The following is a 24,432-nucleotide window of genomic DNA, read 5'->3' on the forward strand; positions in this document are numbered from 1 at the left end:
TATTAAAAATTCCATAGTCACATTCAAACAACATTTTTAGCTAAATAAAAAGACAAACGTACCATTTTGCTTTTGATTTAAAAAAAGTAGGATGCTTAATACTAAGTCTAGAGTTAAAAATGTATACTTTACTTAAAGCCCTAAAGCTTGGAGTATAAAAAAATAGTAAAGTCATTCCTTCCTTATGGTAGCAATTTTTACACATGACTTACTGGGTACTGGTAATTGCATGAGGAAAAAAATTCTGATGAAACTGAAATGACTCTAGAGGATAAAGCCAGGTAAATATTAAAGCTTCTCATAAAATATCTAAGTGGTTTTTACAAGCAAAAGGTAATTCTCTAAAATCATGTTAAAACTAGGAAACGTATTCAAATTACATGAATAAAGAGTAATACATTTTATGTAAACGTAACTCAACTAATATATTGGTTATATACTATTTCTCCACAAGTCAGCATTTCAGTAAATACACACAGAGCACCTCAACTATATTTACCCACAGAAAACCCCTACCAATGTTTCCTACCTACAAATGTAGGAAAATAATTTTAAATTATGCTACTGAATCCTAGATATTTTTCTAGGAATTAGCATGTACTATCTTTAATTTTACTCTTACTTTGCCCCCAAACGAGAAAGTCTTTGTGTAATCAATTTTAGTATAGTCAAGTCTTAACCTTTACTTGACAACTCTGTTAAGTACCCATATGTACAAAGTAAGAATATTTAACTCTATCTAATCCACTGAAAAGACTGAAAGAAATGAATACTTTCCTGTTTTCCTCACTATTCAGTATTAACATGGAAAATATGTTAATTAGTCCCAAAATTCATTTAAAGCAATAGTCACTGTATTTGCTATGTTCTAGGCTCTTACGTTGTGGTTATAAAAAGACAAAACACAGGGATGGGAATGTAGTTCAGTGGGTAAAGTGCTTGTCTAGCATATGTAAAGCCCTTGAGTTCAATCTTCAACACCACAAAGCATTTTTTAAAATAATTTTCAAAACTTATATATGAAAAATAATTTCACAAATCATATGCTATTTGTAGGGTTAATAAAATATTGTAATCTTGGATTATGACATGGAAAAAATGTCGCAGACTCACCCCCCTCTCTTTTTTGGTGCTTGGATTGAACCTAGGGTCTCATTATACATGCTAAATAAGCTAGACCCCCAGCCTCATAGGATTTTGCTGCTGCTGCTTTTTTTTTTTTTTTTTTTTCCTCCCCTGTGATACTGGGGATTAAACCCAGGGTCACCATGCCACTGAGCTATAACCCTAGTCCTTTTTATTTTTTTATTCTGGGACAGGGTCTCACTAAGTTGCCCAGACTGATCTCGAACTTGTGATTCTCACGTCTCAGCCTCCCAAGTCACTGATATTACAGCTGTATACCACCACACCCAACTACAGCACACTTTTAATATGAATAATGTGAATAAGGAACTGACTTTTATAAATGCAGTATTTCAATTTAACAGTTACTTGTGGCTATCATATTAGACAGTACAACTATGCACTTTTTTTTTTCTTCCAGTTCTGGGGATCAGCCTTTAGGCATGCATGCTAGGCAAATGTTCTGATCATTGAATTTACACCCTTCAAGTCCCACAGTTACGCATTTCTCAAACAATACCAGTAATGAACTATAAAATGATGTTTCTAAATATTTGAAAAGGTGGGCTGGGGTTATTGCTCAGTGATAGTAGGCTTGCCTAGCATGTGCAAGGCAGTGGGTTTGATTCTCAGCACAGCACATAAATAAATAAAATATAGGTCCATCAACAACTAAAAAATATTTTTTAAAAATTTGAAATTTATTTTCTAGAGGTTGAGGCATAGCTCATTGGTAGAGTATGTGTATATGTGCAAGGCCCTGAGTTCAACTGCCAGCACAACCAAGAAACAAATAAATAAATAAATAAAAGGGAATTGTCTCTATTTTTAACAACTGGAGGGTGGAGGGGAACATCCTCAGCTTTGGTATAATACATTCATTTCATTAAAGTTCCAAATTTGGAGATGAATTTTTATCTTCAAATTACTTTCAGGTTTATGTCTGGCAGGGAAAAAAAAGTTATTTTACCATAGAACTCTTAATATTTATTTAATTGTGCTTATGTCTTGAATTTTGGAGAACTGAGTTTTATAGCTCTTCAGGTTAAATCACTATTGCCTGGTAATTAAATTTCATTTGCTTTACTTTGTTCAGCTCTGTAAGATATGCTTTAACTTCATTTACCGATGTATTGTTAAGAACTAAAACCTCAGCTGAACATAGAAAAAAAAGTAAGTATATTTTATTAATGATTTTAATATTCTTGATCATTGGAAACTTCATTTGCTACCAATTATTTTCCCTTTCTTATTTAATGTTTTAAGGAAAAAAGATGAGCAGCTTTAATAGCAAGACAGTTTTAACTATTTAACATGGTACATAAAAAAGAAGCCTGCTATCTCAGTTTAAAGCAAGCATAAAAATATTAGATCCTGGGGCTTAGGGATATAGCTCAGTGGTAGAGTAAAGGCCCAGTGTTCAATCCCAGCACCAAAATAAGTAAATAAAACTAAAATTAAAAAATAGAAGATATTATGAAACATAAATAGAAGTTTTGTTAATACTATACCAAGCAGTTTTATCAAGTTAGAAACGCACCACTTTAAATACAATGCAACCAAGTAAACAGCAGATCATTTCCGATCTGTATAAACGCTGATTATGTTGGTACCCTGGCTAAAAGTTGTTTACTAATTTCATGAGAAAAACTTCAGACAAAATATATATTTAAGAGTTCTTTGAGGGGCTGGGGATGTGGCTCAGTGGTAGAGCACTTGCCTCACACATGAGGCATTGGGTTCGATCCTCAGCACCACATTAAAAAAAATAATTAATTAAATAATATTTTTAAAAAAGAGTTCTTTGAGCAAAAGTGATTCACGAAGAAAGCTGTACTAAGAACCAGAAGAGGTTCAGACAACTTCATTGATGCAAACTGTATAGGCCAAAAGCGAAAGACAGTACATTTGATCACTGGAGTGGAAAATCCTTAGTTAGAAAGTAGTTGGCAGTGTCAGCAGGTAAAATCTCGAGTTTTGTTCTACAGTTTACATTTGAGCTTTGGTTTGCTAGATAGTAATTTAGAAGTGCTACATTTAAGGAAGGAAGACAAGCAGGTTATAGCTATAGGTTCTAATTCCCAGAAGGATTTTGGTGCATGGCATTCACTAAATGTTTCCTGTCCTTAAATCTTAACCGTCGGTCTAGGCAGGGTACGTGTAAAACATCAGACCAACTTCCCTTTAATGTTCACAGAGGCAACCAAGGCAACGGTTCCAATGATTACTACTACTTCAAATTACTCCCTGCTAAGACACAATGAAACTGATGAAAGAAGTTAGAGCCTGTACTCTTAAAACTGACAACTGACACTCTCATAAAGTTAAATAAAGTGCTCACCTGTAGAACTGACAGGCACCAACAGCCTTGAAAGCCATCAATTTTTAACTTTAACCATTTACAATTTTTATCAAGAAAAGCAAGGTGGGGGTGGGGGGAAGGGAAAAAATAACAGAATGAATCAAACAACATTGCTCTATGTAAATTTATGATTACACAAATGGTATGCCTTTACGCCATGTACAAACAGAGAAACAACATGTATTCCATTTGTTTACAATAAAAAAAAAAAAAAAAGAAAGAAAAGCAAAGTGGTTCTATATAATGGATACTAAATGGCTTTGGTGATTTCACAGGCTTTCTGGGAAGATGAGCACCTCTAATTTAGTACTCGCTGTTGGAGATAATTGAGAAGCTCACTATGTAGTCTAGAGATCCTCAAAATCAGGATTCCACTGTTTCCCAATGAATGTCTAGGAATAAAGTAGATGGCTATTTCTCAATTTTAAAATTCCTTTTTCATATTACAACTTAAAAGCCTAAAATCTTTTTAAAAAAATTTTTTTCACTTGTTGATGGACATTTATTTTATTCATTTATTCATTTATTTATATGTGGGGCTGAGAATTGAACCTAGTGCCTCACACATGTGAGGCAAGTGCTCTACCCCTGAGCCACAACCTCAGCCCCTAAAATCTTATTATTTTCTCCCAAAAGAAAGCTGCCTTAGGTACTAAACAAAATCAAGAGCAAAAACAAGCAGATGCAGCTCTTTTTCCAGCTGGAACCATGGAGGTTGCAGAAGGAAAAGAAGGTTCCTGCTGTACTAGAAACACTTAAGAAAAAGAGAAGGAATTATGCAGAGCTGAAGGTAAAGTGCCTGAGAAAGAAGTTTGTCCAAAAAAATGCTTCAAAAGGCAAGGAGGAAGCTTATCTATGAAAAAGCCAAGCATTACCACAAGGAATATAGGCAGATGTACAGAACGGAGATTCAAATGGCTAAGATGGCAAGAAAAGCTGGCAACTTCTATGTACCTGCAAAACCCAAACAGGCATTTGTCATCAGGATCAGGAGTATCAATGGTGTGAGCAAAAAGTTCATAAGGTGTTACAACTTCTTCACCTCCACCAAACCCTTAAACAGCACTTTCACTAAGCTAAACAAGGCTTCAATTAACATGCTGCAGATCATGGAACCATATATTGCATGGGGGAACCCAAACCTGAAGTCAGTGAATGAACTAATCTACAAGCATGGCTATGGCAAAATCAATAAGAAACAAATTGCCTTGACAGATAACGCTTCGATTATATGATCTCTTAGTAAATACGGCATCATCTACATGGAGGATCTCATTCATGAGATCTACACTGTTGGAAAACGCTTCAAAGAAGCAAATAACTTCCTGTGACCCTTCAAATTATCATCTCCAAGAGGAGGAATGAAGAAAAAGACCACCCATTTTGCAGAAGGTGGAAATGCTGGCAACAGGGAAGACCAGATCAACAGACTTATTAGAAGGATGAACTAAGGTATCTACCATCATATTTTTGTAATCTGGTCAGTTAATAAAACAGTATCTGCTCTCAAAAGAAAAAAAAAAAAGCACATGAAATCTCTTTAAAACTTTTTAAAAAATATTTTTTATAGTTGTCAATGGACCTTTATTTTATTTATATGCAGTGCTGAGAATTGAACTGAGGGCCTCACACATGCTAGACAAGTGCTCCACCACTAAGCCACAACCCCAGCTCTCTCTTTAAAACTTTAAAGAGATGCTTTATCAGGATTCCAATTGTTTGTCATTGGATATAATAAAAATATATTTGGTATCTGTAGTCATTCTTGGCACAGAACTCCTAAAAATTTCCTGAGAAATGGGAATGTCTATTGTTATTTATAACAAGCCTTTAAAATCGTACCTAAACTTATACTAATGAGATGACTTGAGGTCCCCATTCCAAAAACAGCTTTAGGATAGGGCCAATCAATAGAAAGAAGTAAAAGGTTGCAACTTTTAGTCCTACCCACTAATTTAAGGGGGATCAGGAGAGGGACTAGAGATTAAATGCTATAAAAACCAGGGAAGAGCAAGATTTGATGCATTTCCAGGTTGATGCCCGTATCCACGTTAAGAGAATGGCTCACCCCAATTCCATGAAGAAAGAAGCCCTTGTGCTTGGGACCCTTCTGGACATTATCCTAGGTACTTCATCTGGGTATTCATCCCTTATAATAATCTTAGTAAAAACTGGTAAACTTAAAATTTTGTCTCCTCATGTTCTGTAAAACATTCTAGCAAATTACTAAACCAAGGAGGGGGCTGTGGGAACCCCCAGTTAATAACTTGTTGGTCAGAAGTTGGCAGCTGGCACCTGAAGTTGAGGTAGTCCTGTGGGGCAGAGCCAACTTGTCAAATCTGGGATTTGACACTAACTCTAAGTACATTGTGTCCAAATTTGAATTAAATTGCTGGATAACCAGCTGATGTCCAGAAAGTTGAAGAATTACTTAGTGAGGAGAACGAATCTGGTGTCAGAAGTATTGTGAAATGTAGAGAAACAGTGTTTTTCTCAGCCACCTTTTTCGAACTAAACAACTCATTATCTATAGGTAAAACCAGAGAGAATTATAAAAGCACTTCTTATATGGCAATTTCCAAATTACTTAAAATGTATTAATAATTTTACTATGTTAATTGTGAACTAATAATTTTCACTAATTTCCTTTCTATAAAAAAAGACATTATTTCAAAATGTATCATATTCTTCATTTACACACAGAACAACAAGTGTTTTGTCCTTATTGTTCTGTGTGACTAAAACATCTCGAGGAAAACAAGTGTTTTGTCCTTATTGTTCTATGTGACTAAAACATCTCGAGGAAAAAAAGTCATAATTCCCATGGGTTGATTCACAAAATTAACAAAACAAAAGTCTCCTTACATGAAGTTTAATTAGAGCCTGGATGATAGTTTCATTGTTTTGCTGTTGATAAAAAATATGTAAATAAAGCACAACTGGCAGTTAGACTTGGTAAATAAAAAACAAAACAAAACATTTTTTAAGTACATATAAGCTGCCTGTTTTTCCAAACTTTACCACTCTATTACTTCAACACTAATTAGCACTTCTCAAAAATTTGACTCACTTGTTCATAGGTTTCCATTTTAAAGCCATAAATGAGCATTGAGCAGAGGAAGAAGGTTGGCAGCACTGCCAACTAGTGTTAAACATTATTGAGGTTATATCCAAAAATGAGCCAATCACTTAGGTGAAGTAATACAATGAAGTTTCATTTAAGAAAAATTAATGTTGTTTTAACTACAAGTTCCTTAGAGAATCAAATCATATTGTAGCAATACTCAGGACTCTAGGTTAAGATTATAAGAATACTATTAACTAAATTAAAGCATAATATTTGAATATGAGAGATTTTTATATCAAATTAGTTTATCTTAGTTCTGTCAACAAACATCAAATCCACAGATAGTTTGCCAGTCATAAGAATGCCTTAAAAAAAAAAAAAAAAAAAAAACTTGTTTGAACAAGCCAGCATCAAGTCAAACATAAGCTCATAGTCTTATAAAGTTTTTATATACCATAGCTAGGATGATAAAACGATGTTCTTCTAATACAAACCTCCAAAAATCCATTTTACACCATGGCTATGAAGACGATTGACTATTCTGCCATCTAACAATATACAGGTCAAAGAAATAACTAAAGTTATCATCACTAATAACAAACTCTAGATTCCAGATAATTTATACCTTTTCTCTTTTAATATCTCTTTGCTATGAATATTTAGGGATATTAAATAATGATTACTGCTATTTTTTCCCTTAGTTCTCTTAGAACTCTTAGAATGTTTTCATCATAAATGAGAAATCTAGTTGAATGTTTTCTGGTTTAATAAGGAAGTACATAACCCTGGTCCTCACTCAGAATTTTGTCATATATCCATTACGTACTCAGGCAATCTATCAGCACTTCAGTTTGCTATACCATAATTATCAACTTCACAGGGATATTGTGAAGTTGGTTAATTAGACTTATAAAATTTTTTGAAGAACACAGATGAAAGAGAGAGTGGTACGGCATACATACAATTAATTACTATGTACATGATGAAAAATGCCACTTAAAAACATCTAACATCTGAGTGCAATGCAAAATACCTGTAATCCCAGGGACTCATGAGACTAAGGCAGGAGGATCTCAAGTTCAAGGCCAACTGTAACAACTTAGTGAGATTCCCATCTCAAAAGAATAATAAAAAAAAAGAGGCTGGGGGTATACTTTAATGGTAAATCCACCCCTGAGTTCAATCAAAGGTACCAGGGGCAGGGGAAAAAGAAGAAAATCTAACAAAATGGATGAACCTTAAAAACGTTATACTAAGTGAAATAAGCCAGTCATAAAAGATAAATATACCATGATCCCACAAGTATAAGGTACCTGAAGTAAATTCAGAGAGAAAGTAAAAGGATGGTTGCCAGGGGTTGGGATTTAATGGGTACAGAGTTTCAGTTTTGGAAGGTGAAAAAAGTCTTGGGAATCCAATTACTTTGTATAACCATAAAACTCTAATTTAGAAAAAAGAAACAAAGTTCTGGAGATGGATGGTGGGGATGGTTGTACAATGATATGAATATACTTAGTTCCACTTAAATATGCTTTAAAAAGTCTAAAATAGTAAATTAAATGTTACATGTTACCATAATAAAAAAATTTAACAAGTGTGAAAGATTATAAATCATAAGATAATCATAAAACTTTCTTATTCGCTAATGCACTCATTGAAACATTAATCAAATCATTATTTTGTTCATTCAGTAAATATTTATAGAGTGCTTTCTATGTGACAACCACGGTGCTAGAATGGAGAATTAAGCAGTGAACAAGACAAATCTATCATGACAGAATTTACATTCTAGCAATGGGGACCTACAAAACAACCAAAAAGAAAATGTTAGTTTTTGTATAGTAATAAGTATATCATTAACAGGCAAAGAGATGGTGTAAAGGCAACAAAAGCATCCCTAATAAGAAAACTGTCCTGCAATGAGAATGAAAAAGGAAGAATACTCCAGAAAAAGAGAACAGCTAGTGTAAAGGCCCTGAGGTAGAAAGGCTTGGTGTTTTCAAAAAGTGAATGGAAGGTCCAGACCAGGTGCACAGTAAGTTATAACAGTGGGTAGAACAATTAGGAGAAGAACTAGGAGGGCCTGGAAAGTAGATTGGATGTTATTTCACATATGCTGAAAGTCACGTGTGATGTGATCTGACTTAAAGAAAACAACACTCTAGCCACTCGGTAGAAAGTGATCTTGAGTGAGGTGGAGGGAGAAGAAAATCAAACAGAAAAACCAGTTTAGGGACTATCATAACTCAGGTGGAAATAAGGTAACAACACTTCTAGGGAGAAGTTACTGGATATTTGGTTGCTGATAGAGTAAGAGAAAAGGCAGCATAATTAATAATGACTGTAGTATTCATGAGGTCCTGAATTCAATCTGGAGGAAGGAAGTCCTAAGTCCTGGTTAGATTAACTGAGTGTATGATATTGTCAAATATTGAGATTGGGAACACTGGGATAGGAATAGGTTTGGTGGTGGTTCTGGTGGGGTGGGTAAAAAGGAATCAGAGTTTTGGTTTTAGCAAAGTTAAGTACTCAAGTGAAGAGTTTCATGAAAGACAACATGATAAATTTCTGGAAAAACATGGAACCAAAATGCTGAGAAATGACCAGTAAATTTAGAAAGATAAAGTTCACTGGACCATGACAACAATGTTGTCAGTAGAATCATGAGGACAGAAACATGAACAGGGTAAGAAAAGCAGAAAAAGTATGAGAACATAGCTGCAGCATATATGGACAATTCATTCTTTTGCTATGAAGGATGATACAGAAATGGCACTGTAGCCAGGTGTAGTGGTACATACCTGTAATTTCAGCTACTCAGGAGGTTGAGGCAGGAAGATTGAAAGTTCGAGGCCAGCCTCAACAATTTAGTGAGACCCCGTCTCAAAACAGAAAATAAAAAGGGCTGGGGATGCTGGGAATGTATCTCAGTTTGAGTGCCTTAGGTTCAATCTCTAGTTCTGCACTTAAAAAAAAAAAAAAAGGCTGTAGCTACAGCTCCATAGTAGAGTACTTGTGGAGCACACCAAAGATCATGAGTTCAATCCTCGGTACCATTAAAAAAGGTGGAAAGGGGTGTGGAGTATTTAAAGTTTTTTTATATTAAAATGAGAGATAGTATAATACATTTATATGCTGATGAGATGATCTAGAGAAAATGATGATGTAAAAAACAGCAAAGCAAAAATTAATGATTACTAAGCACCTAATAAATGCATAAATCTGTCCTTGATGCTGGAAATGCAAAGATAATTAATAAATATGACATGACTAAATGATTATATGGAAACTATATTGAAAATCATGGGGAAATACCACATATAGATAATTAAATTAAAAATCTTTGGAAACAATAGTATTTTATAATAGAAGCTGTCATGTTGAAAATATTATGCAAAGCAATACTGACATATAATGTGACAGCAATGGCCTTCTAAACTATACACATGCAGCTGCACAGTATAAAAATATTGTCATGCACAGCTTTTATTTGATTACACAGTGGGATTTAAATAGGATCAACATTACACAGAGTAACAACAGCAATTTTAAAAAACATCTCCACTGTACTTTCCTTTTTCCTTCTTTAGTATCGACCCATTTCCACTTCCGGCCTTTTAGCATCACCCTATTCTTTAATTCATTAAGAACAGGAAGCTATTCGCTTATCAATCATTTACACAAATCTTCATCATATCCAAAGTCCCCTTTACTTTAGTTATTATTTCTATCATGTTTTCCTACCTCCCTAAAAAAGTTAAGAATTCGGAAATTATAAAGACTATAGACTAATTACATATTAGTATAGTTTAGATAAATTCCTAAAACACACACTGCATTTTAAACTTTTCCCCTCAAACTATAAGATCCTTTTCCATCTTGTGTATATTTATATCTTGTGCTATTCTAAAATATGAGGTAATTTACTAAGCTACATGTTATGGTGTAGATGTAAGGTATACTCCAAAAGCTCATGTGTGAGACAATGCAAGAAGGTTTAGAGGTGAAATGACTGGGATATGAGAGCCTTAACCCAATGAATTAATTCTCGGTTAGGGATTAACTGAGTAATAACTGTAGGCAGGTAGGGTGCAGCTGGAGGAAGTGGGTCACTGGAGGTGTGCCTTTGGAGTATATATTTTGTGAGCTGAAATGAGCTAATCTTAGCCTCTCTCTGCTTCTTGGTGTAATTTTCTGAGACACTTTCCTCCACTATATTCTTCCAACATGATGTTCTGCCTCATCTTGAGCACCAGGGAATAGAGCTGGCCTTCTATGGAGTGAGACCTCTGAAACTCTAAGCCCCCAAATAAACTTGTCCTCCTCTAATTGTTCTTGTCTTTCAGTCACAGCAGCAAAAAAGCTGACTAAAACAGTATATAATACAAAGAGAGAGAGAGAACTAAAAACTCTGAGTGTGAGAAAACAGTGACACAGGTAAGGCAGCTATCAAAAACACATGCCACAAGAACCTGAAACCTGTGAACCAAATAATGTCTTTTGAGTTTCTTAGTAATGGATGCAAAGAAGAAATAACTGTCATGTGCAGTTTTTATTTTTATATCCTTCATAATATTCATAAGGTAAAAATGTATCTTTTTTTGAAAACAGTAGTTTTTTTTTTTTTTAACTGAAAGCTGAGGAAAGCCATTTTAACTGAATTTTCAAAAATAGTCTAGGAATAAATACAATGAGTTAAATAGGATTATTTATTTGACATCTGTCAGAGATAGCCAGTGGCCTAGTGCTCGAGCATTTCAGCAGCAAAAAAAAAATATGACTCAAGTATGTCAGTACTTTAATTCAAGGATAAGATTTGAAATTTGCAGAGTAGTATTGTACATGTTTATGGTATATTCCTCCCTAAAATATTACAATTTTTAAATCACAATTTTTTGAGATAAAATTCACCATTTTAACCATTGTTAAGGGTACAATTAAGGCAGGCATCAAAAAATTATCTCCCAGATGAATTAAAACCTGGAAATGATCACATTTTTCTTTATGTGCAGATTAGCTAAGTTCTCATTTATGAGAAAGGAAGTCTTCCTATAGACTTTGAAGCTTAACAGCTCTCTTATTTTGAACTTTAAAGGAAATGCTAATTATGTATAACTATAATGCATTAATAAAAACAGTTTTCAAAACAGGAATGCCAGGTGAGGTGGCACACAGCTGTAATCTTAGCTACCCAGGAGGCTAAGGCAGGAGAATCACAAGTTCCAGGCCAGCCTGGTTAACTTAGCAAGACCCTGTCTCAAAATGTAAAAAAAAAAATAGAAAGGGCTGAGAATAAAGCTCAGTGGCAGCACACCCCTGTGTTCAATCCCCAGTACCATTAAAAAAAAAAAAAAAAAGGCAATGCCAGTGGCCAAGGTCATGTGCTTGAATTGCTCTGGAACTGAACAGGTAATGCTCTTTTGAAGTTCTAGGAATAGAAATAGAAGATACTAATACATGTTCAAACTAATTAACCAGATTCAGTCAGCAGCTGAAATGAATGATAAAAATGACAAAAAAAATTTCTGCATTTACCAATTATGATTCTGAAGAGCAGGAATTTAAAACAATAGTACAGAATTTGCTGGTAGAAGAATACAAGATCACAAATGTTGCCAAGCTTAATCACCTGAATAAATGAATTCTACTATATATAATTTTAGTTCTCTAGGTTTAATAGTAAATAAGTTTTAGTGTCCCATTTAGAAATTTTCCCCTTATATTCAGGTGTTCATAACTGATCTCTGTGGGTATGATCTCTGTTCCACCTATAGATGCGTGGGTAACATTAACTAACAGTTAATAAATGTTATCTATTCCATAAGAAATAATGTTGTGATTTATACTTCAATATACATACATTGGTGACATTACTGATGATACATAAGTTTTACATATTTACTTGATTCAGCCATGCTCTCAAGACAATCAAAAAGAGATGATATAAATGAAAAACAGATTATTATTGTTTCAAACAACTAGTGAATTAAACCAGCACAAAAGTGGAATTCTTTGAAGAGAATGGCTGTCTTCAGTTTCTTTAAAAAATAAGAAAAAAAAATGGGAGGTGAACTATTCAAGATGAAACACAACCAGGCTCAATGGCACACCTAAAATCACCAGCTCTGGAGGCTAAGGCAGGAGGATTTTGAGTTCAAAACCAGCCTCCCCAACTTAGTAAGGCTCTGAGCAACTCAGCAAGACCCTATCTCTAAATGAAATATAAAAAAGGGATGGGGATGTGAATCAGTGGTTAAACACCCCAGAGTTCAATCCCCAAAACAAGAAGAAAAACAGAACTAGTGATTGTTTTCGGAGCAATTCAAAAAATATCAATATAGTGCAACATGTATAGACTGCATTCTTCCTTTTCCTATTGTATACAAAGGAAAAACAGGCAAAGAAGTTCCAACAAAAATATAAAAACATTTAAAGCTGAACTTTTACAATTATCCAACTCACCAACTAGCAAGTTCTCTACAACTAAACAGAAATAATATAAATGATGCAAATATCTTTGTTATTTTAAAAAGTTGATTAATTTAGAATTTAAGAAATGATAATACATAAAAAGACTCATTTGTAAATATCTAGTTTTTGATTTCCAAATTTAAAAAGCATTTCAGTTTTCTAACTGCTTCACTGTAATATTTTTAAATGTACATGAATTTAAAAAATGATCATTTCAGCAGTTAATTCTCAGGGAGGTAAAATTTATTATTTTCTACCTTAATCCAAACAAGCCAGCTCAAAACATTAAAATGCCCAAAAAAGAGTTCCATTATAAAATAATATGCCTGTGCATAGTGTCTGACACACAGCAGGTTTTCAACACACATCTGTTAAACTAAATTGTATAAATTATCTGTACCTCACCTTCCTACCTCTGAGGTGTAACACTAGCGTGGATGATAAAGTGGTTTATTTTATTTATTTATTTTTGTATACTGGGGATTGAACCCAGAGGAGCTCTACCCACTGAGCTATACCCCAGCTCTTTCATTTTTATTTTTGAGGTAAGATCTTGATAAAATGCCAAGGCTGGCCTCAAACTATGGATCCTAAATCTCTGGGATTTCTGGCATATGTCCCTATGCTTAGGTGAGAATAAATATTCTTATGCTGGGTCTAGAAATTAAAATGTTCTTTCTCAGAAATCAATTTCACTTTAGAAAATGGATAGTTTCAGCTGGGGCTATAGCTCAGTTGGTAGAGTGCTTGCCTCGCATGCACAAGGCCCTGGGTTCAATATCCAGCACCAAAAAAAAAAAAAGGCAAGTCATACACAGAATAAAATCCATTCCTATACTTACCTATTCACTTTTAAAATAATAATGGTAATAATTATTAAACAATTAATGAGCATTTTTAAAGGATGTATTATACATACAGGACTATTTACTAGGCACTATCCCTGATGGAATTCACAAGGAATATGTTTTACAATGTCACCATTAAACATGCTGAATTTATGCAATACAACTAGTTAGTTAAAAAAAAAAAGAGAGAGAGAGAGTTTAAGAGTTAATTACAACAAATGAAACAAAAGTGGTCACTTAACAATTCAAGTATTCTATAGGATTGTGGCCTGGAATGTGTAAGCTGAATCTAATAGAGGAAACATCAGATAACCCCAAATTAGAAGTATTCTAATAAAAGGCTGGCAGGGGGGATTATTTTCTTCAAAAACATTCATGTCAAAGAAAGGAAAGAAAGGCTTTAGAAAAGTTCCACGTTGAAGGAAATCAAAGAGACATGATTATTAGTTGCAAAACTTGATCCTAGACTAGATCTTATACTAAATGGGGAAAGATACAAAGGACATTATTTGGTCAATTGACAAAAACTGAAATAATGGGCAGGAGATTCGAATTTTACAACAACTTTAAATTTTCTGATGTTGATAACTTATTCTTAATTACACAATGAACTCACAAAGAGTTCAGAACAGCAACAAAAAGTAGGTGAATTTGGGTAAAAGGATAAGTGCTACCCTATGTATTCTATTCTTACTGTAACTTCTATAAGCTTAAAATTATATTTAAATTAATGGTAAAAATTGTGCTTAATTATGTGTAAGCTGCATAAAGAATTCTAATTCATGACACTAAAAAATACAAGAGACTATTAGGATATAACTCTTGCTAAAGACATTTTTTTAACATAGATGTAATTTCAAAGCATTGTTAGCAAAACACACCTAAATTGTGAAGGATGTCAGTTTGATGCCTTTCATGAAACTGGAAAATATAATGAAGTCAGTTATATCAGGGAATTCTATAGCTTGGTCAGTAATTTTTGTTAAAATTCAATACTGGCCAGGCACAGTGACGCACGCCTATAATCCAGTGGCAAATTAAAGTAAAGGCCTGTGATAAAATTCAACATCCCTTTATAATAAAAGTTCTGAGCAAATTAGTTATAAAAAAATAAATAAATAAATAAAAGCTAAATATGAGAAAAGCATATCCAATATCATTCTGAATGGGGAAAAACATGAATGCATTTCCTCTAAGATTAGGAAGAAGCTAGGGTGTCCAGTCTTACTGTCTTATTCCAATACACTACTAGAAAATTGAGCCAGAAGATTAGGTAAGAGAAAGAAGTGAAGGGGGTATAAGTAGGGAAAAAAGAAGTCAAATTATCCCTCTTTGGCGATGATATGATTCTACTAAGAAAGTTGTAAAGGCTATACCACAAGACTCTTAGAACTGATAAAGAAATTTAGTAAAGTAGCAAAATACAAAATCAACATGCTTGTGTCAACAGCTTTCCTATACACCAGTACTGAACTCAAAACACCTAGGAATAAACTTAACCAAGAAGGTAAAAGACCTCTACAATGAAAATTATGAAAAGGTATAGAAAGGAATTTAAGAAGACACTAGAAGAAGGAAAGACGTCCCATGTTCATGAGCTGTGAGAATTAATATTGTGAAAAATAGCCATACTATATACTGAATCAACGTAGTCCCCATCAAATTACCAATGACTTTCTTCACAGATTTAGAAAAAAAATTTAAAAGGTAGCACAAAATACCCCAAACAGACAAAGAAATTCAGAGGAAAAAAAATAAGGATGGAGATACTACCTAATTTCAAAACATATTAGCCCTACAATAACAAAAGTAGCATGGTATTAGCATAAAAATAGGCACAATGGAACAGAACAGAGGACTCAGGAATAAATTCATGCATCAACAGCTAACTGATAGACAAAGGTGCCAAAAACATAAATTGGAGAAAAGACAGTCTCTTCAACAAATGGTGCAACAAAAACTGGATATCCACATATAGTAGACTGAAACTACATCCCTATCTCGCACCCTGTAGAAAAATGAACTCAAAATGGATAAAATACCTTAATGGAAAATCTGAAACTTTGAAACTACTAGAAGAAAGCACAGGGGAATTACTTCAGATATTGGCACAGGCAATGTTTTGGATTCCATTACCTCCATAACAAAACTAAGAACTGACAAATAATATTACATAAAATTTAAAAGCTTCTGTGCAGCACTGGGTATGGTGGTGTGACTCAGGAAGCTGAGGCAGAAGGACCACAAGTTCGAGGCCAGCCTCAGCAACTTAGCAAGGACTTAAGTCACTTTAGTGAGATCCTATCTCAAAACAAAAAATGAAGAGCTTTGGATGTGGCTCAGTGGTTATATACCCTTGAGTTCAAACCCCAGTACTTCCCGCTGCCCCACCCCCCAAAAGGTTCTATGCAATAAAGGAAACAACAGATTGAAGAGATAATCCACAGAATGAGAATCTGCTAGCTAGGCATCTGACAGAGTAATAATGATCAAAATACATAAAGAACTCAAGAAAGTTAAGAATATAAGAAAAAGTAATACAATTAAAAAGCAGGTAAATTGTTTTAGTCTGCTTTTGCATCATTGTGACCAAAATATCTGACAACTTGGAGGAAGAAAAGTTTATTTAAGGCTCAGAGTTTCAGAGGTTTCAGTTTATAGATGGCTGACTCCATTGCTCTGGGCCCAGGTGAGGCAGCACATCATGGGGGACAGGTCCAGAAGAGGAAAGCTGCTTAGCTCATGGAAGGGTCAGGAAGCAGAGAGTAGGAGAGAGGGGTGGGGAAGCAGAGAGTAAGACAAAGGGGTGCACCCTTCCAGGTATGGCCCCAATGACCCATCTCCTCCAGCCACATCCCACCTGTTTACAGTTACCACCAGATAAGAACATTCAAAATAGGATGGATTGATTAGGTTATAACTCTCATAATCCAATCATTGTACTTCTGAATATTTATTAACACAGAAGCTTTTGGGGGGGACACCTTACATTCAAATCATAACATGATTTGAATAGGCACTTGTCAAAAAGTAGAAGTACAAATAACAAATAAATATATGAAAAAAGTGATCAATATCTTCAGTCATCAGGGACATACAAATCAAAACTACAATGAGATTCCATCTCACCCTGGTCTGAATGATTACTGTATTTTTAAAAAATACAAAAAAATAACATGCTGGCAAAGATGTGGAAAAAAAGGAATACTTATATATTGTTGCTGAGAATGTAAATTAGTACAACCACTATAGAAAAAAATATGAAAGTTCCTCAAATAACTAAAAATAGAATTATCATAAGATCAAGCTATTCAACTCCTAGGAACACATCCAAAGAAAATGAGGTCAATATACAAAAGTGATACTTGTCTATTCACATTTAGTACAACACTATTCACAGTAGCTAAGATATGGAATCAGCTTAGGTTTCTGTCAACAGATGAATGAATAAAGTATGATATATATCTGGGTGCAGTGGTACACACCTGTAATCCCAGCAACTCGGGAGGCTCAGGCAGGAGGATCACAAAGACAATGCTAGACTCTAAGCAATTAGCAATTCTCAGCAACTTAGTAAGACCCCATCTTGAAATTAAAAAAAAAGGATAAGGATGTAGAACAATGGAATGATAAAGTACCCCTGGGTTCAACGTACAGTAGGAAAGGAAAAGGAAAAGGAAAGGAAAAAGAAAAAAAAAGAAAGGGAAAAATATGGTATATACAATGGAGTATTATGTAGCCATAAAAAATAAAAACATGTCATTTACAGAAAAATGGATGAAACTGCAGAATTTCATGTTAAACAAAAGTCAGACACAGAAAGACAAGCATTGCACATTTTTCTCATTTTGGGATACTAAAAAAAAAAATGAACAAACCAAAAAATCCTAAAAGTGGAAGAGGGACTATTAGGGAAAAGAATGGGAGGGGAGAGGGAGAGACAAGAAAGGGCAGAAGGAAGGGTATACATGATGAAGGTACAATCTATGCATTTATGGAAATGATACAGTGAAACCCATTAAATTGTACAATTAATATGTATTAACAATAAAAAATAAAATAGAGACAGTATGTGAAAGATTAATGAAGACGACATAGGAAGTAAGAAAAAAAAGGAAGGACAAATCTTTATCTCTGTCAAGAATACATAGCACATTTGAAGGTCATAAGTGCCCCAGGAAAAGTAAAGCAGTGAAGAATATACTTGAGCAATGGTTTGGTTGAAACGAAGTGAAAAATGAGCCATAAGGTTATTTGAAGGAATAGCAAATGCAAGTGTCTGAGGTGTGTCTGAAGTGTGTACAAAAAACAGCAAGGAGACCTGTGTAGTTGGTTCAGAGTGAAATAGAGGAAGTATACTGAGAGATTATGTGAGAGGGATAAGGATCTATGAGGAAGATCGTGAAGGGCCTTGCATGTCAATAACAGGATTCTAAATTATACGGGAGGGTTGAGCAAAGAAGAGATGTGATCTGATTTTGGTTTTAAAACAATCACTTTGGCAGCTATGTTGAGATAGATTCTTGGGAATAGGAGCAAGAAACCATTTAGAAGGTTACTATGAATAATCTAAGTGATGACAGTAACCTGTGCTATGGAGTACTGAATAATGAAGGTAATAAAAAGGGGTGAGAATTTGAATATATTTGGAAGAAGGGTCAATACAATTAGTTGATAGATTGCAAGTGCAATATGATAGCACTCAAAATATGGAAAAGAAGAGTTAATGTGGGAAAGAATCTTGATATGAATAAAAGGTATGAGCTGCCATTGACCAAGATGGGAAAGCCTATGGAAGAGATAGATCCAAGGAGAGTAAACCAAAAGTCTGACATGTTAAATTTGAGATATCTAGTAGACAGGTAAAGAGGAAAAGAGTCTAAATTGAAGGAAAAAAATCTGAGCTGACAAAAGCTTTCCTTTAAAAACATAATTAAGCAAATTTGGCAGTTGTCAGTATTTAGATGTCATCTAAACCCAGCAGATTGCTGTAAAAGAAAGAAGGAAAGAAGAGGGGGAGGGGGAGGAAGAACAACAATAAGAAAAGTAACCAAAAAGAAAAAGAAAAAAAAATTTTGAAAATAAAAGGAAATAGAATGCTTCAAGGAGGACAGAGTGATAAACTGTGCCAAACACTGCTAATTTTGTCAAGAAAGAGGAAAATGAGAACTGATCATGGGATTAAGTTTACTGACATCAACCAGCGACAATGAGAACACTTTTAGTAGAGCTGATATGAAGCAGAAGCATGAAAGAAGCAGAATCAAGAATGGTAGGAAAGGAATTAGAGGGAGTAAATACAATTCTGTTGAATGAAAAACAGAGAATTGGTAATGAGGGGAACAAAAGGACAAGAGAGATTTTTTTTTTTTTTTTTTTTTTTTTTTTTGTTCCTAGCATGTGGAAGGCTAAAATCCAAGAAATGGAAACATAATGATGCAGGAAGGAGAAATTTCATTTTTTTTTTATTGTAAACAAATGGGGTACAACTTGTTTCTCTGGTTGTATGTGAAGTAGAGGCATATAATTTGTGTAATCACACATTTACATAGGGAAATGATGTTTGATTCATTCTGTTATTTTTGGAAGAGGAAATTTTAGTAATATAAAGGGATTAGAGGAAAACACAAAGGATTATATTCATCCAATAAAACCCCAGACTGGAATATGGGGAAGGTAAGGGTGTCAAAGAAGACCAGAATAACTTCAGGGCAGACAGATCTCTTTGATTTGGTTAGATAATGGGTGTGGCACTTTTTAGAGACATAGAACAAAATATTTAATAGTACTTACATATTTCTCTCCCTTTCCAACAGACCATTATATTTTTAATCTCACTAACTGATTTACCTGCCTATTCATGTTTTTCCTTAAATTTATGAAAGCTAGTAGTATTTGACATTGTAATTATATAATTTAATTATTACGTAAACCAATTGAGTACAAAAAAAGAAAGGTTTTCCCTGAAAATTAAATACTTTTGAAAAACTCTAATAGCAGTTCTGTTTAAAATTAAAATTAGTGCATCAAATTATAATCTACTGTCATGTGTAACTAAAAGAATAAAAATTAAAATTACTGTTAAATTAGACATAAAACTATATATGAACAGAAAACATCATAAAAATGCGCACTCTGTACCCAGAAAGTTTTTATAAATAACCAAGTTCTTGTTTCCTCTAAAAAAATCTTATATAAAATTTGTATTTTGGAGGTAGGTATGCAAGAAAGACAATGATTTCCAGTTAGAGAATCTGTCTTCAAAGATTTTACGTGTTTATGTCCTCACCACAAACACATAAAATATAAACAAATGGTAAATCAATGTGAAAGTTTTAGTAAATGTTTACATTTCTATCTATGTGTGTCTTTTTAAAATTATTTCCCATTTTGACCTTTTTGTTTAAATGATTAGCTATTACCTCCAATTGCAATGGATAAGAAGTTCTTTGCTGTACATTTTGCAAATAATGCCTGGAAGCCATTTTTTTTTTTTTTTAATTTGAGAATCCAAACTGGTATCCTAAGTAAACTGGTTAACATAGTTTCTCTTCCTCCTTAAATAAGAGGCCTTTTTCCAGTAATCATCTAATAAAACCAGTCAGATATTTCATACATAATAGTTTTATAACTATAACATAGTGGTGTCCTCACTAAATGACTAGGATTTTGTCGCTGTTAAATGGCACCAGCGAGGCTGCTTTTGATTTTTTCAGTATTCTCTCCTTTTAGACGTCTTGTCACCTGTGATCTGCTGCCTGCCTAATGTTTACTTAAAAATAATATTTTCAAAATTATTAGCTTAAATAAATGACTCTTTTCTTTATATGTCCCCCTTAACCCAAATTTTTGGCAAAAGTCACTCCTAGGTTACTAATTCAAACGTTTCATTTTAATTATGAGTAAGGCAGATTTAATACTCAAAATTTGAGATTTAATAAGTCATTTTATATATGTTAAAAATGCAGATTAGGGCTGGGGTTGTGGTTCAGTACAGTGCTTGCCTAGTAGATGAGAGGCACTGGGTGCGATCCTCAGCACCACATATAAATAAAATAAATGCACTGTGTCCATCTACAAGTAAAAAATATTTTTTAAAAAATGAATATTTTATTATTCTTACCATATTTACCCCACAATATCATATTTAACATAAAACTTTACATTAAACCTAAAAGCGCATTGCTATTTAATAATTAATGGGATCTATATTTTTCATTACTGATATTATTAGAATTTTATACTGGGCACAGCAAAAAAGGATTCAAAAGATTTGTCTCAAGACTATGTTATTACTTAACCCTTGAAAATTAATACTTTTGTGGTGCCAAGGATGTAGCTTAGTATACGCTTAGCACTTAGGGGGAGGTCCTGTATTCATTCCTAGCACCGCCCCCCCCCCCGCCCCCGCAAAAAAAATACCTGCTTTCATTTTGTGATCCAAATAATTTTGTTTGCTTTGTTGTGTTTGTTGGGTTATCTGGAGGGGGGTGGGGGGTTGTTAGGCTACATTTATAAATCTGCCACGTAAAACTAATCAATTCAACCATTTTACATACAACTCAAATTTTCTATTAAGTTTTGCTACCAAGCTACCTTAAAAATGTTGTCAACTAATCTTTAATTGAACCAGTTTATCAACTTCAGGCTTATAATTTTCTTTAAAAAGAATTAAGAGTACACTAACTATTCTTTTTTTATACCCAAACATTACTGGTATAAATGAATCGGTCATTTTGAACATTAAAAACTTAATCAGAAGCTAGGCACCATGGTGCATGCCTGTACAGCAGCTCAGGAGGCTGAGGCAGGAGGATCACCCGTTTAAAGCCAGCCCCAGCAAAAGTGAGGTACTAAGTAATTCAGTGAGACCCTGTATCTAAATAAAACACAAAACAGTGCTGGGGATGCAGCTTAGTGGTCGAATGCCCCTGAGTTCAATTCCTGGTACCAAAAACAAAAAACAAACAAAAACCTTACTCGTATATCACTAAAGAACTATTAAAAATGTATTGAGAGAACACCGGGGCCTGCTCTGAGGAGGATGAGGAGGAACGTGGCCGCGTGGGTTCGGAGTGACTACACAAGAGCTACAGGCGGTTGCCAGAGGAGAAGCTGCGCAGCGAGCTGTTTGGACTCGGAACGACTGCTTCTGAATCCCAGGGCCTGCCCTGAGGACGAGAAGGAGGAAGAGGAGCGCGGCCACTTGGATTCGGAGTGACTATACCAGAGCTACAGGCGGTTGCCAGAGGAGGGGCTGCTTGGCGAGCTGTTTGGACTCGGACCACTTCTGAACACCGGGGCCTGCCTGGAGGAGGAGGAGGAGGAGAAGGAGGAGGAGGAGGAGTGCGGCGGGGCGGGTCGTTTGGACTCGCAGTGACTGCATTAGCGCTCCAGGCGGCTGCTCAGAGGAGAAGGCGAGTGGTGAGTTGTTTGGACTTAAAGTGACAGCTCCTGAACACAGGGGGGCTGCCTGGAGGAGAAGCGTGGTGGGTCGCTTGGTCTTGAGTGGCCGCACCAGAGCTCTGGGCGGTTGCCCAGAGGACCCGTGCAGCGGGTCACGTGGATTCAGAGCCACTCAGAGCGACCGCTCCTGAACACCCGGGGGTTTATCTGGAGAAGGAGGAGGAACGGGGAGGGTCACTTCGACTCGGAGTGATTGATTGCCCAGGGATACGGGCGGTTGGTGGGAGGAGGAGGCACGCAGTGAGTTTCTTGGACTCCTAGTGACCGCACCGGAATAATGGGCGGCTGTCTGGAGGAAGAGGCGTGCGGCCGGTCTCTGGGTCTCAGAGCGATTGTACGGGGCCCCAGGTGGCTGCTCAGAGGAGGGGCCGCATAGCCAGGCGATTAGGTGCAGAGCAGGGTCCCAGGATCTAGGAGGCCTCTTGGTGGAAGAGCCGCACAGAGACAGGCTTAGGGCTGAGCGAAGGTTCCAGACCAGCGGGCAGATTCTCTGAGGAGGGGCAGCCTAAGGAGATTCATCTGCGAAGGGTGAGGCTCCCAGGCCCAGGAGGTAGGGCCGGGGCCCTGGGAACTTTGCAGAGGAAGGCAGCACAGCACAGGCGGTAGCTGTAAATTGAGGGGAACCTCTAGGAAGGAACTGACCAGCGAGACCTCCCCACCGGGTGAGTCTTCACTGCCGGGTGAGGTTTCCCCACAAGGACGGTAAAATCAGAGACTCAGGCCCAGACAGGCCTGGCCTCAGCCCGCGGCCTAGGTCCCCTTTGGATGACCATTGGTTAACAAGTGGAGGCACCTCTGCCCACTAGCAGGGATTATACCCCACCTGAAGGCCACCACTCCTAGAGAGGCAGCTTCCTTGCGTTGCACCGCATTATCAACTTCCTCCAAGACTTCAGCCTACTGAAGGCTAAGGGAGGATATATATAGAAATCTTCAGGGACATTGTAAGTCAATAGAGGAAATCTGCAATATCTCAGCGGTCCACTGAAACCTGAACAATATGAGAAAACAAGGAAAGAAAATGCTGCAAACAAATCAGATGTTACATCAATAAAACCCAATGACAGCATGGCAGAAGAAATGACAGAAAAGGAGTTCAGAATGTACATAATTAAAATGATCAGAGAAGCAAACGATGAGATGAAAGAGCAAATGCAGGCATTGAATGATCGCACCAATCGACAATTAAAAGAGCAAATACAGGAAGCAAAAGATCATTTCAATAAAGAGTTAGAGATATTGAAAAAAAACCAAACAGAAATCCTTGACATGAAGGAAACAATAAACCAAATTAAGAACTCCATAGAAAGCATATCCAGTAGGATAGAACACCTGGAAGACAGAACCTCAGACATTGAAGACAAAATATTTAGCCTTGAAAACAAAGTTGAACAAACAGAGAAGATGGTAAGAAATCATGAACAGAATCTACAAGAACTATGGGATATCATGAAAAGGCCAAATTTAAGAATTATTTGGATTGAGGAAGGCCTAGAGAAACAAGCCAAAGGAATGAACAATTTATTCAATGAAATATTATCAGAAAAATTCCCAAATCTGAAGAATGAAATGGAAAATCAAGTTCAAGAGGCTTATAGGAATCCAAATACACAAAATTACAACAGACCCACACCCAGGCACATTATAATGAAAATACCTAACATACAAAATAAAGACAGAATTTTAAAGGCTGTGAGAGAAAAGAACCAAATTACATTCAGGGGGAAACCAATACGGATATCAGCAGATTTTTCAATCCAGACCCTAAAAGCTAGAAGGGCCTGGAACAACATTTTTCAAGCCCTGAAAGAAAATGGATGCCAACCAAGAATCTTATACCCAGCAAAACTTACCTTGAAATTTGACAATGAAATAAAATCCTTCCATGATAAACAAAAGCTAAAAGAATTTACAAAAAGAAAGCCAGCACTACAGAACATTCTCAGCAAAATATCCATGAGGAAGAGATGAAAAACAAAGAAGCAAATCAGGAAAGGGAGGAATTATCCTAAAGGAATTGTCAAATAAAGGAGGAAACAAGTTGTATCAAACAAATAAATAAATAAAATTTTAAAAATGAACCAAATGACCAG

At 35.5% G+C, this 24,432-nt stretch overlaps 1 pseudogene across 1 annotated transcript; it reads left to right on the plus strand.

The window, feature by feature from the left end:
* Positions 1-4,183: 4,183 nt before the first annotated feature.
* On the plus strand, positions 4,184-6,179 carry LOC306656782 (large ribosomal subunit protein uL30-like; annotated as a pseudogene). Its single transcript has one exon. The product of its transcript is annotated as a large ribosomal subunit protein uL30-like (transcript).
* The last annotated feature ends 18,253 nt before the right edge of the window (positions 6,180-24,432 follow it).

This window comes from Sciurus vulgaris, assembly GCF_902686455.1.
Source record: "Sciurus vulgaris genome assembly, chromosome: 3".
Lineage (NCBI taxonomy): Eukaryota > Metazoa > Chordata > Mammalia > Rodentia > Sciuridae > Sciurus > Sciurus vulgaris.